The sequence below is a fragment of the Lolium rigidum genome, chromosome 2, assembly GCF_022539505.1.
Source record: "Lolium rigidum isolate FL_2022 chromosome 2, APGP_CSIRO_Lrig_0.1, whole genome shotgun sequence".
Classification (NCBI taxonomy): Eukaryota; Viridiplantae; Streptophyta; class Magnoliopsida; order Poales; family Poaceae; genus Lolium; species Lolium rigidum.
The window spans coordinates 176,821,061-176,837,296 of NC_061509.1; the positions used below are offsets into that span (position 1 = coordinate 176,821,061).

General features: G+C 45.3%; 1 long non-coding RNA gene and 1 pseudogene across 1 annotated transcript; both read left to right on the forward strand.

Moving 5' to 3' along the window:
• The first annotated feature begins 2,099 nt into the window (after positions 1-2,099).
• On the forward strand, positions 2,100-6,261 carry LOC124687737 (annotated as a pseudogene).
• Positions 6,262-10,427: 4,166 nt separating this feature from the next.
• LOC124687738 lies at positions 10,428-13,782 on the forward strand. The gene is made up of 3 exons (XR_006998290.1): positions 10,428-10,710; positions 11,522-12,426; positions 12,715-13,782. It is a non-coding gene; the product is annotated as an uncharacterized LOC124687738 (long non-coding RNA).
• The last annotated feature ends 2,454 nt before the right edge of the window (positions 13,783-16,236 follow it).

Genomic DNA, 16,236 nt, shown 5'->3' on the forward strand with positions numbered 1-16,236 from the left:
CTCAACTGCTTATGTAGCTCCAAGTTCCTCTTCTCTAAATCCCTTTTCTGTAGGACTAGCTGGTAATTCTTAGTAGCATACTCCATATTCCCATGGATTCTTGAGTCCCTCTCCTCATACATAGCCCAAACTTTCACCAAAGCTTTCTTCAGTATACATGGCCACTCCTGATCAACCCAGTGAACTGTATCACACAAAACCTTCTCCTAGATAATACAAAAGTTAGTAAAACCCTAGACCAGAATATAGACAAGACATGAATTATATAGGAAGTATCACAAAGCTTTATAGGAAGTACACAAATTATGAATGCACTGCGTACATTAAACAACAAAGCTTTTCTAGGCAGGGATGAATTATAAATGCAGTAGGTTAAATAAAATATAGGAAGAGAAGATTATTAATGCAGGGATAATTATATATGCACTTGGTAAACTACAAACAATGTGAACCTAAATTGAATTATATAGGAAGTATCAAAAAGCTTTGTAGGCAGTAAACAAATTATGTATGCAGAACTTGCCAAACTACAAACAATATGTACCTAAATTGAATTATATATAGACAGACATGATTTATATATGAACTAGGAAAATTAAACCACAAGCAATGTCAAGCTAAATTGGTGCTAGTTCTAAAAATACTATAACCTGCTAAATAACCTACCTTACATCCACATCCAAGAAATCTCCTCCCACTGTTTGCTCCTTCAAAGCAAACATACCTGTACGTCAGCATGCCATGCTTGCAACCCAAATCACAGTCCTCATACCCAGTGTACTATGTGAGTAAAATGCTTTCTGGCGTCTAAAACATGGCACACGAAGCAAGAATTAAACCTCAATGCGACGAATCGGAGCTTCAATCCAAAAAAATCCCAAATCACTGCAAACCCTAACCCTAAACATACACATACCGGCAGACGGGGGCTAATGTCGTGCCCCTGGTCGAACTCCGAGAGGAGGCTGTCGCCACTGCTTTCTCCATCGTTCCACGACGACATTGCGTCAGTAGGGATGGGGCGGTGCTGCGCCGCGGCGGCGGAGGAGAGAAGCAGTGGACCGAGGAAGATTGTGCGAGTGGTGCAACTGGTGCGGTCGGAACCGACCGAGCCATCTTAACCAGCTCCACTTCGGCAACTAACGAGAAGAAACGGCCGTTGGCCATGACAGTGGGCCTGCATCTCTTAAACTGCTCTCACCTTGCTGTTTGCGCGATGTGTTGCGGATCACCTCTAAAGTTGTAGTTTTTAGCAAAACATTTTAAGAATGGTACCACCGCCACAATTGTGGTAGATTTTTTATGTAACTAGATGATACCCCGCACATTGTTGCGGGACATTCAAAGAATTTTCTATGATGACGAATTTTAGATTAATAATTTTTAGTGTAGTGGTTAATTCCATTATAATAAATTTTAATATTGTCTATGCGGTACAAAGTATTGGGAGGAAAAAAATCCTTGCATGTATACATACTGAGCACAAAAACTAACAAATAATCAACCATGGTAATATATCATCCATTACTTGATTGAGTGATATGCAAATTTTAGTTAGTAGATATAGCCAAATTAATCTGAAATAACATGCTAACAGAGAAGATATAACGATCCCATGCGAATATCAATAATTCTTAATAACGGCCAAGGAAAAAGGTGAGTCTTATTGTGATTAAAAATAGTACTTGTGAAATCTTGCATGTAGTCCACACTACCAATATTTTTTATACAACAAATAATCCCTAAGAGCTCTAAGCTCCCAGGGTTGCGCGCGCATGTAGGCGATCAGCAAGTCGCTATCACGGGCCCTACTATAAGCAGTTTACCGATTGGCTATTTGGCTGGTCGATTTGGGCGTTGATTCAAGTCGGTTTCGTTTTTTTAGAGGTAATTAGATGGATTCATGGAAGCTGCCCACGGCCACGGCGGTAGCACAGCGCCACAGCCGGACAGCCCACACTACCCATATCCCCACCCTCTCTCCCTCTTCCGCGATGGGGCAGGCCGCAGACGGGGACGCGCTGGAGGAAGCGGACGGCAGCATAGCTACAGGAGGGGGCGCGGCCCTCGCCGCGTGCCGCGCCACCGGATGAGGACGTGCTGCAGTGCCGCAGCAGCGCTGAACGGGTCGTCCTCCACTGTAAGGCTAGGTCTTCTACCTCGACCCTGCCAAGATCGAGAAGGTGTGTGTTCTGTCACCTCCACCTTTCTCTCTCACATAGCTAAAATTTGATCTTGGGGAATGAACCATACGATCTCCAAAATTAGATCGTTATTCTCTCCCAAAGCAATCCCTGGGCGCTTTTGCCCTATTCCTATTCGGACATTCCTCAGGCCTGCATTTTTTCTGGTATAACACTTTTTTTTGATGGGTTGTACTTTTGTTGTATGCAGAAATAGCCAAATAAAGAAACAATCATGTATTCATTGTAGTACTCTAATTTTTTATTTTACCTTCTTACACTAAATGTAAGTTTTCTGCTGCAAATAAGATCAGGTTTGTCCTCACCAATATGTTGTTTTTCGTGTCAAACCTAAAGTTGTAGAACCGAATCCAGCTTTAGCCTGTATTGTGCTGCCTAGAGATAATTCAGGTAGTTCATGGTTGCAGTGCAGAAATTTGTGTTGTGTCAAGGTTGTGGACACTGGACAGTTGAAAAAGAGGGTGGCAATTCTTTTATTTTTAGAACCTGGTCCTGAGGACGAAGAATTAAGCTATATCTCTGATCCTTAGTCAAGTGTACTAAGTCCAGTTTAATATGGTTTTACCTGAACTAGAGGGGTCTCCCTATCAGATAGTTTGGCTACACAATTGGTACTGCATGTTCTTTTTAGTTTCCTTTCCTTCTATAGAAGTCCTTTCGCATGAGTTGGAAGAGCAAAACAATGGCATATAACTAGCTAATGCAACGGTGGTGAGGATGGAAGATAAAGGTCGTGATATCTGTACTTTCTGATGCCATATACCTCAACCTCTAAGAACCTATTACCCTTAGGATGAAGCTTCGTGCTGAAATTGTTATTATGCGCCCGTTGAAAAAATTATTACCATTTCAAATGGTGCTAATCTGTTATGGCAACTTAAATATCTTCTCAAATGAAAGACCCTTTACATTTTTGACTTTTTTTTATATTAGGTGCTCCTCCTCAACTCTGCTTGTGAGCTGCGGTGCCGCCTCCTCTCCTCCTGCACGCCGAGGGCGAGGAGCTCCACCACCGACTACCGTCTAGAGATACCCGCATTGCGTGAGGTGAGCAAGAACTCCGTCACCGTCCTATAATTATTCATGGACAGGACATCTTAACCTGCAAACTTTATTTATATGTCAATGACCGATTATTTAGTTTTTCTTTGTTAGTATCTTTTAATTGCAAATATCGAGTAGCATATGCACTTGAACAAACATTGTTGGTTCAGAATATTGCTGCAGACCACAACGGTACAGATTTTTTTTTTTTTGTAGAGGAACCGAAATGCTAAAAAGCAAGTATGGAAAGTTGGTCATAACTTCTACATTAAGGGAACAACGTTACAGAAAAACAAGTGATTTGAGTTGGATTGGCCAACAAAACTTCTAGGACTAATGTTTATAGTTTGTTGGCAAGTACTTTCATTGATGGTTTAATTTTATATTTAGGTCGGTTGATTAGATTGCATATTGTAGTTCTCTGACATCTTTATAGATGCATAGCCTCACTACAAACAAACAGCTGCTTAATTTGACGCTTATCATTTACAGTAGCAGATTTCATATATATGCTGATTAAGTCATGGCTTCAACTCAATCGCCACCACCTCTGGGGTTGCTCTTTCTCTCCACGCGTGTTGGTTGCCTACCACACGTTCTGGTGGTGTGCCTCACGTCGGTTCATGTCGACTCCACCGTCGCGAAGGTATGACTGTCGATCTCTCCTTGGTTGGTGCTTGTCAGACAGATTTGGTGTGTCTTTAGTCGCAACAGTTGAGTCCCCTTGTCATGGTTGTTTTTCAGGCGAAGGAGGTGCGGCGCAAGGCGGATCAGATGGTGCAGCTCGCCAAAGATGTAAACTCAACACCATTCCCCTAATGTGCAACGATTTGTCACCTGAAAACATGTCATACTTTGTAGCATCCATTAATCTGTGTAGCTGTGTGTCTGTAAAAATGACGTAGTCAAGTGCACATTGGCTCCATTGTATTGGCGGTCAATCTGTTTTCAGCCACAACTTACAGGTTTCACTTAGAATTAGACCTTATGTAGCTTAGTGTTATATTTCAAGCAGAATTAAATGTTAAAAAGTCTGTCATCAGAGAACAGACAACTGGGATTGTCCTTCAAATTTCTATATCATATAGTATCAGACAACACCATTCCCCTAGGACCCAACAGTTTCTCACCTGAGAACACAACATTCTTAGTAGCTTTGTGTCTATAACAATGACATGGTGAAATCCACACAATTTAGAACTAGCCAATCAACAGGAATATATACTTAATTGGCTTCGTTGCAGTTACTTCTTTCTTCTTACAATGAAGGCTCACTTAGAACTATACCTTCTAACTTATGGATGTCTCATCGTGAGGCTTACATCTTCTTTTCAGGCAGAATGAAATGTTGGAAAGTCTTCCATTAGAGAACTGACCAATGAGATGTTTTTTCTAATTTTTGTAATGTATAATATCAGAAGAAGTGCCTACTATTTTGTTCAGGACCAAATAGATGTTCTATACAGTGTGACTCCTCATTTTCATTTTTGTGTTGTTGCTACATAAATACCTGATGTTGAATTACTTACATTTTTGCAAATTATCTCCCTCCATTGTGACCTCAAGCCTCATGTTATCTGACCAAGATCTTGCACTTATTTGGTTAACTCTTATCTTGAGGCTACAATTACTGAAACATGTGTCGTCTTGTTTCCTGATCAAGATTTACATTGATTTATTCAACTCTTACCTCTAGGCTAAGACCCTCATGTCAAATTGACAAATAATGTATAGGGTACACTGGATGTGACAAGATGTGCTTCTCCTTTTATTAGGGGAGATGATGGTGTCCATAAGCTATTTACAGAGGTGGCCTGCCGCTATAAGTATGCCTTATTAGCTAGCATGTACCGGTTAAAATAGTATAAACTTTCAATCCTGCATTGTGTTTTGCCATTCCCTTTGTTTTACCTTTGAACTTTGTGAACACTCCTGCATGATCATGGTATTATATTTCTCTTGGAAAATTGAGTTTTTAATTGGTCGAGGGGTATTTAGGAAGAGATACGTTGTAGGTCTCCTTGAAACTGTAGGATGGCATGTTTTAAGAAACAGAATTGCAAGGCTGGAAATGAATTAGTGAATTGCATATATTTGGAAAGTGGAAACATAGGAGAATATTCAAACTGAACCTCTTGTCTTTCTTTATGTTTTAGAGATCGTGCTAGTGGATATACGAGATTGTTATGAACTAGGATATGGATAGGTGATGCCACACCAATGTCATACATTGAGTAAGTTCCTTTGTTCATACTTCTTTACATTTCCACATGATGGTAATTGTTGGTGCATTTACCTTGTACATTCTGCTTTGACTTTGCCCTTTCTTGTCGTTGAAGATATCACTGCTTGAGAAAAATGTTATTTTTCATGGATGATTTGTTTACCTAAAATAAGCCACTGCTAAGAATCTTCTGAAATTCGAGGTAAAAAAACGAATCTTCTGAAATTAATGAATCGTCATACTATCCAGAGCACAGTAAGTAAAATGTACATTTGATAGCTATTCAGTTGACGAAGAAAGCTGTTCAGTTCAGGATAGGTTCTAGAACTTGTCACCATATCAAAAATTCGCTCCCAGGAGTTGAAGGTTTAGGAAATACGGCAAAGATTGTCACCATATCAAAAATTGGCTCCCTGGAATCTCAAGATACGATAACTGCTTGTCCTTCTATTTTTCCATATATTTTTTGTTGATCAGCAGGGCTTTCCACTGCTTTTTGGGATGTTGTATCTAAGATTTTTCGTGTGCAGGTTTGTCGACAGAGCTCCGAGAGTCCAAACTTGCAATGCCACCACCAGATCAGCAGGTTTCACTTGATCCATGGGCTAAGTCTCGTGCTAGCCAACAATGGGCAGGACCTAAAACTAGCTCAACTCCGAAATCAGAAGACTTATGAGAGCAGCATCTGTTCTTGGTTTTATTTTCCCGTGAATGAGATTACCCATTTTCTCTTGGCATGCTGGAGGATTTATGTCACGGTATAAATTGTCAATAGAATAATTTAACTTATATCTCGCTGATTTGAATTTGTTTTGACACATCTGTTTTGAGAACCCCATGTGATGGACCATGATCCTTTTTATTAGGATTTGAAGTAGCATGCAGCCAGGCTGATTGATAAGACCCGTCTTATCTTAACACGCCACATAATTTAGACATGATAATAAAACATGATGTAAAATGGGATATTTTTTAGTTTTATCTTTACTAACCAGATATCCTAAATTTATGATGAGAGAAATTGTGTTAAGAGATCATTTTTTTTTAATTTTCTCTTTCATCCACTTTAACGTTTATCCTACGTGACACTTGCTAAGATATCACCATCGTACATGCCCTAAGGAAGCCTATCTATTGTGACACATACACACAACCCAATAACCGTCATACGGTTAAGGTCCCTCATTTTCTGATATGTACACATATCCCAACAACTGCAAGTTTGCATAGAGCCACCGATGTAGACGCATACACCATGATGCAAATATGCATACACCTTGATGCTGATACACCTGACACATACATCTCCAACAAATAAATGCCCGCAACCAAACAACACATTGCCTGCACGTGCAACGATGCACCGACCAATCAACCATACATCGCCCTACAAAATGCGTCAAGCCCTCCGAACTGCGACAAGGACCTAAACTTTGTGAACCAGAAACGAAACCCTATATGTGTCGATGAAAGAAGAGTGGCACCACACAAGCTAAACGATGTGATCTAAGGACGGCGCGGCAAAGCGCGCTAGGTCCATCTAGTATGCTTCTAATATGAATTGCTAACAACAGTAAATTATAGATCTAAAACTTCTCTTCTAAAAAAATATTTTCCAGCACATTAGATGTCAAATACAAATGATGAAATCCAACACTACATGCACCATGACCATTTATCATCATTGTTTGGACATAGGAAAATAAACAGCTTAATTTCTCAAGGTAGGCTTTCATAAGTACGGTGTATTTGGTAGCGCCTCCTTCCACTCTGCATGGACTTGCTTGAACGAAAGATGTTCTGTGAAGAACCAAAAGAAAGAAATATATAAGCTCAAACAATACATATTTGAAAGGTGCATTGCCGGCAATATATTTTCAATGAAGACTAGACAGGAAAACATTACTTTGCAATAGTTGGCAACCAAGCTAAGAGCCACACCTATGCCTCAATTAACTATTAAAGATGTTATATGTACTTAGAATGTAACATGCTTTATCTTTGGCAGGCTCATGTAAAAATTCTTACAGAAAAGATACCCGGTTCCTCACATAGCAGTTTATACATGAACACTCAAGTTCCAGAATTATATGCGACCGATATATGAAGTCACCAGTATTGAGAAGTAAGTTCTCTATGATACAATCTGCGAAATAGTGAATTACCTATATGGTGTTGCCACTAAATATTCACTTCACGGAATATTTCAAAAGTCAAACAACTTCTAGAAGTAATTATCTTGTGGGAATATAGATAGTGTTGTAAGATTTATCATGAATCATGTCTAGTTTAAGAGGTATTCCCAACTTGACATGCATAGATAAAAGAACCAATAAGACGCCTGTATGCTTGTACATGCAGCTATAAATGTGATGAGAAGTAGTATAGAATATATCACTGGACATGAGAGTATCCACAATAAAAGAATCAAGGTTTTCTTACAAATCCCATAGACCAGAACAAGGAGTCAAGAAATACCTATCAGGCAGTTGACGTTAGGGGTATTCTGTAGAGCAGCTGGCAGGCAAGTAAATACCCGTTGCTGCACTCCATCAACGTAGAAGATGAGGGCATAAATCTTGCATTAGTGCTGATGGGATGCAGGGCGAATCCACCACGTAACCTACTACCCAACATCCCATCTCTACCAGATCCCTATGGATGAAATAGAATTGACGAAAATAGTGTGATCTGCAATAACATTTAGAGAGAAAGAGAGCCAATCCTCGTCCCAGTCTATCGACAGTTTTGCCCAGCTCATATGCGAGCGCCTACACTTCAAGGCAAGAACCTCAGAATGCCAACAAAGATCAGAGGTCTTAGCATCGGTTGGAGAAATGTAATGGAAACTGGAGGTAGACAGAAAGTGATGTTCTCGAAGGGGGCGGAGGATGGACACTGAGAGGAAGTAGGTATATATACACCTCAAAAGGAAGCATGATGGGGGATAAAATTTAAGGGAAGAACCATGGTGGGAGATGGAATGGGAAGAGACATCATTATAATGGGAAGGTAAGGGGAGCTGAAGGGGAATGGACCATGCCAGACTTCCGAGCGCTGATCAATGGCTGCATAATGGTGGAGGTGACGTTACTTGGTGTTGAAAAATAGAGATAACTAGATAATTTCCCGCGCGTTGCTGCGGAATTATCCATATACATGTAGTTAATCTTATTGTTTGAGAGATAGTACGTGAATGGCCATGGAAAAATTAGTCTTTCAGGTAATCTTCGAACCGTTTACCAGGGTAGAAGGTTTTAGTTTGTGGCACTCGTCAACTTGTATTTTTTGCTTAAGAACTATTTTGGCTTTAACAAAGATCATATGGAACATCTCCTTGCATCAGTACCAATATGCATTTTGTTTATTGTTGGAAATATATATATATATTATATACGAAATTTGAGAAAATAATATTAATTTATAGTACAAAAGGAAGTATGCTTGCATATACACCACTGGCATGATAGCTGCTGGATAGTTGCTGCCGAAAAACCATGTTCCACTTCTTGAGGAGTACACACGGTAAGAGAGTAGCAATTGAGAGAACATACAACTTGACATTTGAATTCTGTAAGCATACCCAACTGCATACATATTTGAAATTACAATCTCTCCATATTGAATTCTTGTTTCAGCATGAAATGGTTGATGTATATATATTAGAAACTGGTGCATAGAGTGAAAAACTCACTTTTCGTTCAATGGTCCTCCCAAAACACAACTCGTGATTATTGAAGCAAGAACGTCGGGTGATTTTAGAACAACCGGAAAGAGGTAACCTCCATGGATGAAATCTGTTCATGGGGTGATTACTTGGAGAAGGACTGACGTATTGGTTGACCAGTATGTAACCGAGACCTAGAAATCATACACATGCTATCCAGAAACACTTCCTTACAAATATATACTGACTATCACAAACATTATTTAAGCATTGCAGCCTCCAGCATAAAATAATCTGCTGAAACCATCATCTCTATAGACAAAATTCAAGGTAAAATCAGTAAATTTATTCATATGGGAAACCACGAAATCAGACCAAAGGTACAATGCAAGGAGCAGGCCGAGGGTGAGATGGACGTGAGTCTCCCTTCATGACCTCACAGACTATCAATGCAGGGAATAACCGGTGAAGTAATCAATCACCAGCCTGGTGGCCCCTGACTTATCTGAAGAACAACATGTCCTGATTAAACAAACATATTGAAGCTAAGGAGAAATACTCACCGGTCAATAGGTTAGGGACAACGCTGAGATGCCGATCTTAACAGGCATGTATACTGCGATGTATGACGATGGGAATAGAGCTACTCAATGGAGATCGAGGCTTTTAAAGGAAAGCACGACGAGTTGGCACCTTTCATCAGTTTCTTCCGCATCAATAAGTCGTTTGTGGTGGGGGAGCTGAACCGGAAGCATTGATGAGCTGTTATGTGCAGCACTCAAAGTTAACGGACTGCGGAATCTAGGAAGATGGACCATTTTACCGTGGCGATGAAAAGAGATGGCTTCAGTTTCACTGAAACGTGATGGACTACACTCAAAGAAATGGAACAACAAAGAACACACATAATTGAAACTGGCTGAGGTGGCACTTGATGATGTGGCATGCTTGCATGTTTAGAGAATTCCTTTAGTGGGTTGTTCCTATTTAGATATTATAGATAATGCTATAAACATAATTTATTTATGATGCGGTGGATGACATGGTGAATGATGGTGTAAGGCTTGCATGACTTAGCAAGTTAGGATTGGTCAAGGATATTTGATGAGGTGAATAGACTGCATGTGAAGAGAAATGAGATCACCTATTAAAAATAGAAAGACTCACTCTACCAAAACAGATCAAATCCATTTTCGATCGGCCCGATGGATATGGCCTTAGGCCCGGTCCAGATGGCCTTAACGAGCGAATCCTCTCACCCCTTCCACATCATGGAAACCTCGGCCTATCTACAACACTCCTCACTTAGGACCACTGATTCCGTCACCGTCGCCATGACTGTGGATGTGTTGGTCAAGGCGGCCGCCGGGAGGCCGACGCGCTCGGCGACTGTGAGTACTCTGTCGTCCACCTCACTTTAGTGCTCTCGTTCGTTCGGCGCGGAGCCCTAACTGTTTCGGCGGCCATGTCCACATCCCTTCGCCCATAGGCCATAGGGTGCTGCTTACGCTGGAGGCGAAGGAGGTGTCGTACAAGATGATGCTCGTCGACCTCAGTAACAAGCCCGAGTGGTTCGTCCATGTCCAATCCTCCTCCTCACTCTAAATGTCCCACCCATGCTAAAACACTGAAACCAAAAGGCACTTTGACAAGTGCTGGGCGGATTTCCAGTTGGTCAATGTCTGATTTTCCAAATTCTTTGAGCCATTTCTGCAGTAATTCACTAGTTAGTTCGCGTCTGGTAAAGTAGGAATACTGGGGACTGAGGTTCTTTGGATTGTGCTATGGGTATGTCTATATTCTTCGGATTTGGTAGATCCCATGCGGAAAATAGCCCTGGAATTGGGACTGATGTTGATGGTTGGTATAGGCTTGGGCTCTGCGCTGTACCTTCCATTTTTGGATTGTGAAAAGCAAACATGAGTAATATGTAAGGGTTTTTTCTCATTGCAAAAAAGTGTGCGTTTGATCCAAATTACAAATATACTACTAACAAATCTGTGCCCACATAGGAGTACCATGATAAATTTTGCTCTCTGGGGTGGAATTTCTTCATTGCAAAGATGACCTGTATACTGTAGTAAGTCTCTTGGTTTGTATATGGAGCATATGTTGGGAAGTTGTGGTAAGATGGCTCAAGATAAAAATAACAGAGATATAGTTTAATTTGTTTCTGGTCAACTAGCTTGATAATTAGAAACTGGTTTACTTACGCACTTAACCTGTCTGGATATGCTACATTGCAATAGTTTAACTTTGTCTCAGTAGTGCCTTACTGCCTTAGCATCCAAGACGTGGGCATCTGTTCAGTCTGAACATCTGTCTGGCTTGATCGCTCGAACCAAACATGTGCTAACACCATGACCAAATCTGTGTTGTCAGGGCCCCTACATCAATGGGGAGTACGTGTCGGCTGCAGATCTCAGCCTGGGACTGAAGCTCTTCCATCTCCAGGTTGCTCTGGAGCATTTCAAAGGCTGGAAGATCCCTGAAACCCTGACCAGCGTCCATGCCTACACCGAGGTACACCAGATGTTTACTGAATTAGGCAGAATGGTTGATTACCAAAACTTCTGCCATTTCCAGAACTTGTTCATAGCTGTTAAGTTACTAAGCTTTGCGTTGTGTTTGTTTGTGCAGGCTCTCTTCACCAAGGAGTCTTTTGTGAAGACAAAGCCAGCCAGAGAGCACCTGATCGCTGGGTGGGCGCCAAAGGTGAACCCGTAAGCTCTCACTGTTCGAAAGACCACCCGTTTGTGTCCGTTTGGGCCTTGTCAGCAGTGGTGATGGCCAGTAGGCCTACTATCTAGCTTGATCGCGTGATCTGGGTTGGAATAATGCGAAGCCTTACTGATATCAGTCGATTGAATTAGCTGCAATGCATGGAAGGGGAAGTCCAATTAAGAGAGATGCAGTCCAGGGTGGATAAGGCCAACAAGGACATACAAGAAGAGATGGCACATAGATATGCCGCAGAGGAGGCAAGCGCCCGTGCTAAGGATCTTGTAAGAGCGGAGGTTATGTAGAAAAATAAGCTGCTGGCACAGGCATCCAAAGACGCTGATAAGAAGTTGAGATTGGAGCAGCTCTTTCCATTTCAAGACAACTCATACTTGATGTTCACTTGGGTGGAGATTAATAACGCCACATCATCATTCTCAGAATCAAACAAGATTGGAACTGGATCTAATGGAACGGTAGACGAGGGCTATCTCAAACACTTCGATGTAGCAATGAAGCAACCCCATTCTAATGACAGCACCAGTACCAAGCATATCAACCAAGAGGTATTGTCTGAATTTTGTGCTTCTTCCAGTAACCAGTTTACCATCACTGTTTTAGTCAACTTTTCATAGCATAGTCAAACTCTGTCCCATCTTGTGAATGAGTCATATTCATTGTGGTGAAAAGAGAAACAACTTGACTTGGATAGATATACTGTGGTGTTCCCATATATTTTGCCGAATGTTGCCTGTTAACTTGCTGTGTAAACCTGTCCAGTCTGATCACCAGATTGTTTTAAATCTCAAGCGAAGTTAGTGTTCAAATGTTTAATCAAGTGCCTATTTGTGCAGATCGAGGTTCTGAGCAGGATACACCATCCACACCTATTGATGCTCCTCGGAGCCTGCCCGGACAGTGGCTGCTTGGTGTACGAGTGCAGGGAGAACGGCAGCCTTGCGGATCCTCTGCAATGCATAAATGGCACACCAGCAATCCCATGGTTCCACCTCTTCTGCATGGCCTAGGAAATCGTGTCAGCCCTTATGTTCCTTGACAGCACAAAGCTCAACCCGATCATCCACCGTGACCTGATGCCTGAAAACGTGCTGCTCTTAACCTAGTCAGCAAAATTTGTGATGTTGGCCTGTCAACACTAGTCCCACTGCAGGAGTCTTTGTCAAGCCATACGGTGTGCAAGAAGACCGGTCTAGCTATTCTACCTAGACCCAGAGTACCAGTGAACTGGGCAGGTGTCCGTCAAGTCTGACACGTACTCCTTTGGCATGGTGATCCTGCGGCTGCTGACGGCGAGGCCACCGATTGGGTTTACCTGAACTAGTGGAGGGAGCAGTGGAAGGTGTTGAACTTAAGTATTTGCTGGATGAAAGTGCAGGGAACTGGTCCTTGAAAGAAGCGTGTGATCTAGCTTAGCTGGGCCTAAGGTGTCTGGAAATGTGCGGCCTGACCTTAGAAGCATGGCGGCGGTAGAGCTGGAAAGCTGAAGCATAGGAGCGCAACGTGGTCGAGATGTGGATGTGTGAGAACAATGTATCGCCGACGATGAAATCACTGCTACTTAACAAGACGCTGGTGCCTAATCGGTCGCTTCTGACCGTGATCATGAGCTGGAGGTCCCAGGCAGGCATTTTATTGAGGCTAATGGTAAATAGTTAGTCTAACCGCACGTATCTTCAGGGTCAGGGGAGAAGGTCAATCTATGTGATGTTATGTTATAGAAGAGGCAGTAGAGCTTTTTTCTGGTCTGTCTGCCTGTCTGTTTGTCTCACCTGCTGTATGCAGTTTCCACATAAAGTGAAGCAGTATTTTTGCAACTATAATTACCATAATGTGTAAGCTTACTATCACTCTATCAGCAGTCGATTGGCTAATGTTTCCACGGGAATTTTCTTTTTGACAAACAAGTTAAAGACAAAGGAAAATGTATTCCCTGAAAGAAAGAAAGAAAGAAACACAGCAGGGATATTATGACAGTGCCCTTTTTATTTGACATCATGTAGCATCATAACAAAACAGCAGCGCATCCGGAAAGTACAAATTGCATCGTATCCATGCATACAAACTGGTACTCACTCGTGCTTGAAGCGGCATCGCTCGCCGTAGATGCAGGAACCGATGTATCGGCAGAGCACGGTCCTGTAGTTGCGGGGTCCGTGAACCTGGAGCAGCTCCGCCTCGCCGTGCGCAAAGCGGCAATCCCTGCCAAGACGGCACCTCCCTGTACTGGCCCAATGCCAGCACATCTCCGTCTTAGGATCACCCTGCCGGGGAGCCTGGTGGAACGCTGGAGGAGGAAGAGCATGCTGGAGCGCTGGACGAGTAGGAGCATGGAGCGCTGCACGAGGAGGAGCCTGGAGGAGGGCTGCACGAGGAGGCGCTGGACGAGGATGATGCAGAGCATGGGGCGCTGGAGGAGGACGGGCGTGCACGGCTTCGGTAGCAGGCCGAGCGCTGGTGATGGGCATGGGCATCCCATGCCCGAAGTAGTTTGCGGATCGAGCGAGGAAGTCGTCATGCCCGCTGGAGTCGGCGCCGAGGGTCAGGAAGCTGGTGCGGCTGGTCGAAGGCGCGGCGTAGTAGCCGTTCGAGGGTGCGGAGGAGTAGCCGTGCCCGTGCGACGAGCCAGCGCGGTTGCCGTCGCCGTACTGGAAGGCTGGAGGAGCGAAGCCGGACGACGAGGGCGTGCCGTTTCCGTAGGGGAAAGCTGGCGCGGCGAACATGACGGGGCCCGATGTCGTTGTCGGATACACCTCCTCTGCGATGTTGACGCCGAGGGCGGGGCCCGAGGAGGCCGCGCCGCCGTGGTAGACGAGGCCGGCGTGGGTGGGCGCGGAGTAGTAGGCGGTCGAGGGCGGCGCGGTGAAGAGGAAGTGGGGCGATGTGGCCACTGCGGTGTTGAGGCCGAGGGTGGTGGAGCCCGAGGAGGACGGGCCGCCGTGGTAGACGAGGCCGGCGTACGGGGGCGCGGAGTAGTAGCCGGCGTAGGAGGGCGCGGTGGCGAAGGGGACGGGGGGCGATGCCACGCCGGTGTTGAGGCCGTGGGTGGAGCCCGAGGAGGACGCGTCGCCTTGGTAGACGAGGCCGCCGTAGAGGGGCGCGGAGTAGTAGCCAGCGTAGGAGGGCGAGGCGGCGAAGAGGACGGCGGGCGATGTGGCCATGGCGGTGTTGAGGCCGAGGGCGGAGCCCGAGGAGGACGCGCCGCCGTTGTAGACGACGCCAGCGTAGGGGGGCGCGGGCGCGGAGTCGACCTCCCCGGTGATGATGGCGTCGGCGTCGGCGTCGGCGGGCGCGGTGGTGTGGTCGGTGCTCGAGCCTGCACCGGCCGTCATGCCGGCAGGGAGGAACTTGGCGGCCCGCGCGTCGAGGATGTTCTTCTGACTCATGGTGGCGCGCGGCTAGAGATGACGGAGATGGCTTGCTGCGGTGGAGAGAGACGGGCATATATATACCGAGCGACACGCGCCTGCGTTCGCTGCTTCTGCTTGCGCTAACTCGTTTGGGTATGTCGGTTCCCAACACCATGGTACCATATGCTATGCTAGGAGCCTACTCTACGATGGTCTATGAATCTAGGCACTAGTTAGAGTATCAATGAGATCATGGAAAGTACTCCTACTCCGGCCTCCGGACAAGAGTTTCGCTCGCAACTCCTACTTAGAGCATCTCCACTCGTTGGAGGCCCCCGGGCTGAATTCCGGACGAAATTAGCTCCGGATTGGATCAATTTTTAGCATGAGGGGCAACAAACTTCCAACCATGTGCACCCCACGCCGAGCTGCTCATGAGGTGTTCGACGATGGACAATGCCGGCCAGCCACGACCAGCCTGGCCACGACTTCGCCCGCGCTGGCCCCGCTTGGCCTCGACCTACCGCGCCTCCGCGGGCTCGAGGGCGCCACGGCCTCGCCTCGCTCAGGACGTGAGCAGGTGGGTGTGCGGGGGCCAGCCGAGTGAGAAGAACGGTGCCGACCAAGTGAGGAGAGCGGGCGGCCGCTGGTGGTGCGGCGGCGAGCTGGGACGGCCTCGCCCGGGGCGCGGCGGCGTGCGGGCGTGGCCGGCGGCGCGGATGGAAGAGGCCCAGCCTCGACGCCTGGCAGCGGAAGAGACCCGGCGGGGACCGGGCGCCCGCCGCCGATGGCGTGAACGAAGGCGGAGTGGCGTGAGGGGCGGCGTGGCCGGAGGGTCGGGAGGGTGGGGCGGTGGGTCGGCTTGGCCGGTGGCCGGCGGGGCGGAAGAGCCAGGGCGTGGTCGGCGTGGCCGGTGGCGTCGGGGAGAGAGAAAGGATGGGAGAGAGAGAGGTGGGTGGGGGGACCCGTGTTTATTCTCTATCCTTCACTGACAGTGGCCCAGCGTGC